Below are 6,000 nucleotides of genomic sequence, written 5' to 3' on the forward strand. Positions count from 1 at the left end.
TCTTTTTGCCCAAACAAACAGTCTCTTAAGAGAGAATCAGACAATTGTTGGTCTTCCAGGACTAATGGGCACTTCTGAACATCCTTCCAATAACAAACACCCCAGCATGTATGTACACCCCAGCATGCCTGAGCAACTCTACAGTAACAAATTGGTGTGCATATGCCAAGAAGAGAGGAATTCTGGTCAGCAAACTGATTTTTGTTTTCAACTGCTGAGGTGTTACTAACTGGCTGGCATGATTTACCACTGTGACAACTAACCCTATTGGATGTATGGGCTATTAGGTATGTGAGGCTACTGCCCTCTACTGGATGGTGTCAAACTGACTCACTTGTCATAGGCCCTATACATTTTGTAGATGGCAATAGTTCTCCTTTAGTACTAGGGTTGCCAACTTTCTATTTGCAGAAAACTGAACACCCTTGCCCCACCCCTTTTTTGAGGCCACGTTCCCTGCTCATTCCATCCCCCTCCCTCTGTTGCTCGCTCACCTCCACCCTCACTCATTCTCTCATTTTCACCGGGCTGGGGCAGGGGGTTGGGATGCTGTGGGGAGTAGCGGTGAGGGCTTCGTCTGCAGGTACAGGCTCTGGGGTGGGTGCAGGAGGGGGCTCTGGACTGGGGCAGGGGGTTGGGGTACAGGAGGGGGTGTGGGCTCTGGGTGGCGCTTCCCTCAGGCAGCTCCCAGGGGCCTGCTGGCATCTCCCTCCAGCTTCTAAGTGGAGGCTCAACTGTGTGGCTCTCCACGCTTCCTGTGCTTGCAGGCACCGCCCCCTCAGCTCCTATTGGCCGCGGTTCTAGGCCAATGGGAGCAGCTGAACTGTGGGGAGGGGCAGTGTGCAGAGCTACCATGGCCATCCCTCTGCCTAGGAGCCAGAGGGAGATGCCAGCAGCTTCCTGGGAGTTGTGCAGAGCTGGGCAGGGAGTCTTCCTGTGCTGCTGACTGGACTTCTAACAGCCCGGTCAGCAGTGCTGACCGGAGCCGCCAAGGTCCCTTTTCGACTGGGCATTCCAGTCGAAAACCGGACACCTGGCAACACTATTTAGTGCAAGTGGTCAGAACCTTTGCCTTTGGAGCAGGAACAGCTGAGTTCTAACTCAGCTGCTCTTGTGAGGGCCTGAGTAACCACGGTGTGCATTTAAAGTCCAACGGAAACTGTTTTTTTATTGGCTATTACATGGTGATGCAGTAGGATCTTTCCAGCATCTTCCTGGCACCAACAGGAAGACAATCCTAAGAATTAACAGCGAGCCTCATGGTCACTTTCACTGTCTCTCTTGTCCTCTTTGTGGATGAGCCTAGTTTGGGCAAAGCCACTTATGGGTTTGAGCGCATCTGTGCTGTTGCCATGTGACGGTATTGTTAGAAGAGGATCCGAAACCAGCTAGCAACACACGCTGGAAAGGCTGTACCTCAGCTGATATCCAATGAGCTGATTATTGCAAAGGGAATTGGAAATGAGGGTTACCTTTCACCTTATGTGCCCACATAAATATTCAATACCCATTTAATAAGACTGTTTTATGAATTATTTAATTCTAAACTGATGGATAAAAGAGACCTTACACTACTGATCCTGAGGACTGAAAGGCGTGGGCAAAAAATCTAGTGAGCAAGACATTAAAGGAGATTTTGTATCACACTCATTTTATTGGATTATTATTTATACAATAACTGTGAAAGGTATGTTAAAGGGACATTCGTTTCCACAGGTCCGTTAATTGTTTTAAGAGATCAGCTGAGAAAAAAGGGTAAAATCCCAGGCATTCTGAAATTAATGGCAAAACTCCCATTTAATTGAATAGGGCCGGGGATTGACCCATAATATTTTGCCCACATGCAGCCTTTTTCAAATGAAGTCATCCCTTGTGCTATAGGGCCAGAATCTGTTCTTTGAACTGTCAAGGTTTTCTTCCTCTCTTGCTTACACTAATGCAAATCAGGAGGAACTCAACAGAAACTGATTCGCTTATGCTGCTGTACAACTGATGTGAGAGGAGACCCAGGCTTAGAGTCTGCAGTGGGAATACTTTATTGCATAGAGTCTTAGAGACTGAGCCAAATATTTATCTTAACTATCCTGGTCCAGGGGGATGTTTTATGGTAAATTTCCCTGGCCACTCAATTTTCAGCTAGTTTTGCCATCACTTGTGAAAAGCTATTTGCCAAGTCATTCCTTAAAGTAGGAATTAAGCACATTTTAGGCTGGAATGTTTGAAAGGACTCAGCACCCTCAACTGGATTCTGATTTTATTTTTTTCTTTCAGAAGATCTCTGCTCCCATTTAGGCATTTTAAATTAATGGCCATATTTTGAAAAGAGCTCAGCACATTGAGCTCTGAAGAATTGCCCTAAGGCCATGATCCATAGTCTACTGGTGGAAAGACTCTCTCTTTGACCTCAGAGTTTTGGCTCATCCCTTGTGGATGCAGTGAATATGTTCTGGGAATGAGTTGCTAAAATCTGCTTCAGAATCCCTGATCTTTCTTTAAACTCCTTAATGGTCTGACTTAGCTTCTGCAAAGGCCACCTCTTCATGTACGAGCTACCAAGGCATTTGCATGAACTGGGCCTCTTGAGGTTCAACGAACCTAGGATGAGACATCTGGGTGTAAGTGCAGAGTCCTCGGCAGAGAATCTTCAGCTATGGAACTCCTAACCAACAATGATCAGGATCAGCATGAGTCTGACACAGCATATTGCAATATCCATCACTTTGTGCAAGCCTTCCCCAGTCTTGATGACTGACCAATGATAACCCAGCATCATGGATATTAAATAAGGTTGCCACCTGTCCAGGTTTTCCCAGGATCATTCCTTTTTTGAGGTAGTTGTCCTGGGAAATCTGTCAAGGTGCTCAGTACACATTGCAACTGTCCAGTTTTATGAGCTCAAGAGCATCCCAGATGTTGCCCCTCCCCCCCGCCCTTTTTTTTAATCCCAGCAGGCAACCCTGAGATTAAAATGAATAACAATACCTCTCCAAGTCAAGGTTGGCTGTGTCTTGGTTTGGTGGAAAGCAGGGCTCTTTGGAACTAAAACAATGTGATTCTCAAGTTTGTACTATGGTGGTGGGTGCTTTACACATGTGAAAGGTAGGTGGCTATACAGATGTGGAAGAGTCTCCTTACCCATGTATTTTTTAGCCTCCGAGACTACCAACAAGAATGGCAGTCCATAATAGCAATAAAAGTTGATTTTTTTTTAAGTGAACAAATGCCTAGCTGGAATTCGATCAATTTCCCAAATTCATTTCACACACAGTTGCCCCAGAAGCGTCAGTCAGTAACAATTTCCAGTTGGTATTGATTGGTGTAACTTGGCAGTTTAGAACAAGAAACCAATCCCTGGAGCCATTTAGACATTAATCTTGCATTCCTCCAATAAGGGACTGTTTTTACTTGCTTGTAGCTGCCATGAAAATAAGTGGTTTATTATTTATCACCACAGATTAGGTTCTGTTGAAATTAGTTTTGGGGTAAAATTTTCAAAGGTGCCTAAGTTCCATGGAAAATCAGTGGGATTTGCATCCGATGAAGTGAGCTGTAGCTCACGAAAGCTATGTTCAAATAAATTGGTTAGTCTCTAAGGTGCCACAAGTACTCCTTTTCTTTTTGCAAATCACTTAGTGTTTTTGATATGTTTGGGATTCAGTAAAACTAAAGTACAATCTTGTTCAATTCACTGTCTGCTTGATCCTGCAAGGTGCTGAGCAGCAGGGCACGATACTCACTTGCTCAAGTGCTTTACTGCGTCAGGGCTCCATTGCTAAGCACCTTGAAAGGTTTGAGCCCAAGAGTAGTGGAGTTCCAATAAACAACCAACAAGTTACAGTCATCTATGCTGACTCTTCAGGAAATAAAAGAAATAAGAATGCAAGTACCCTTCCTATTTCAGTATTGAGTAAATAGGCTGAATGTACAACATTCTTCTAAAATTTTATAGAACTCTCTGAAGTAGATCACCCTGACACCCCTAAACATTGGGTAGTTTGAAATCCAAACCTAGATCTGAAACCCAAGTTCGCAGTGGCCCCTTATGTTCATAATATAGCCTGGATCCACATGCCCCCAAGCTCTGGAATGCTTGAAATCTAGATCCAGATTCTGCAGCTTGGTCCTATCACTACAAAAACACAGGACTTGACTCTAATCTCAGGATAGTTTTACACCAATTTAATCTAATGATTGCAATGGAATTCCTCTCTGTTTACACGAGAACAAGGCAATCGAGAGTGGAATCAGAACCACAGACTTGGGAGATATCAACTTATTAATTAAATAAGCCAGCAGCCTCTGAAACAAAAGCTGAAGGATTGAAAACAGGAAACCTGGATTTTCTCTGTCCAGTTTTTTCCCAGTAGCTGTCCCATTCTCACCCAGGGCAATCCTGGGGAGAAAGGATTAGCTGTAGTTTTCAATTTCACAGCAAGCTTCCCAAGCTCCATAGCAGCTCTGTGCAGGTTCTATTTCCCGCACCCCCCCAACACTCAGTGGTATTCCAAATATTATTTTATAGAGTTCTTTTTTTCCGAAGTGCTAAAATAAAAATAGTTTCTTTTTCCTGCCGCACTAAACAGATGCGAGCTCCGTTTTCAGTATTGTTGGGTAACAAACCTATTAATCTATTTGGGTTTATTGGTCTTTTGTCTTACAAAATCTTTTTGTCCAAAAAAATCGGTCTTATTAAAAGACAGTCCCTCCAAAGGCACTCTTTTTTCGCTTACTATTTGGAAGTAAAATGTAAAGTTTAGTTTTTAAAGGGACACAGACCAAAAAAAAAAAAAAATCAAAGTTCAGGTATCTAATTTACTTGCTTTTTATGACATTTCTTAACCATCTTCATTCAACAGCCAGTGAAACTAGATTGCTCAGTTTCATTTTCTGTGGATAGTCAGTTTCACTTTAATTTCTACTCAGTATGTGGATTTCCATTGCTTCTGGAGAAAGCTAAATTGCCTCTCAAAGAGAAAATCGCTGTTTGTAAGAGAAATATAAATAATCATCAGACACTTTCATTCACATTAAGTTTTGTAAAATCATTTAGCTAAACCTGTATTTTGAGGCTAATCTTCTTGATGGTCTCTTTAACCTAATACACACTGAAGCTATTATGAAACACATCCAATAACCTCAAACACATGAAAAGCCACAAAGAGCTAATTGAAAACTTTCATCCACGCTTTTTTTTTTTCCTTTGGGAACTTGGTTTTTGACTCAACATCATATTTCCATGGAAAACTTTATTTTTTCTGTCTCCTCCCTCCCTCCTCTTCTCCCCCCCCCAAAAAAAACCCTACTCCAAAACTGAAATATTTCAACTTGACCCCTTCCTCCCAGCTTCCCCTGCATGACATGTGTGCCCCACAGCACATTGCAAAAATTCCCCAGAAGGCATTGCAGCATAGGCTGGTGCATGGCACACTGGAATAACCTACTCATGGTGCACTGCACTCTGCATTGACACAAGCATTCCTGGTCAGTACATGCAGCGCTGATGCAAGCAGCCAAGCATGCACATGCACAAGTGGTATACTAACTGCAGTTTCTTTACTCTGACCTAACTTGTGACAACCAAAGTTTGTGGTGTAGGCATGGCCTCACTCCCATGATTGGTGCTATTCAGGTACTATGCCATACAGTAGTAAATGTTTTTGTACCATATACTGTGGACACTGGAAAACACCATTGCTGATCAATGAAATGAGTATTGGTTGCATGCAGATTAACCTCTTCATTCAGATTTTGTTGATGAGCTAGTAGATACGCTCTTTCCCCTGAGCCAATGGCCCAGTGAGGTGTTATGGGCTACCATGCTAGTGTGGGGGTGAAAACAAAGTTTTATGGATTATTAAAAAGCCCATGGTGATTCTAAGAGTAAGGGGTGTGTGTGTGTGACTCCTGACATTCTGGCCATGTTCCAACTGGGGCAATTCAATCCCATCCATTGAAATCCCCTCTGCGGTTTCTGTTGGGTAACGCAGTTTCTCTCCCTTT

This window comes from Lepidochelys kempii, chromosome 14, assembly GCF_965140265.1.
Source record: "Lepidochelys kempii isolate rLepKem1 chromosome 14, rLepKem1.hap2, whole genome shotgun sequence".
Classification (NCBI taxonomy): Eukaryota; Metazoa; Chordata; order Testudines; family Cheloniidae; genus Lepidochelys; species Lepidochelys kempii.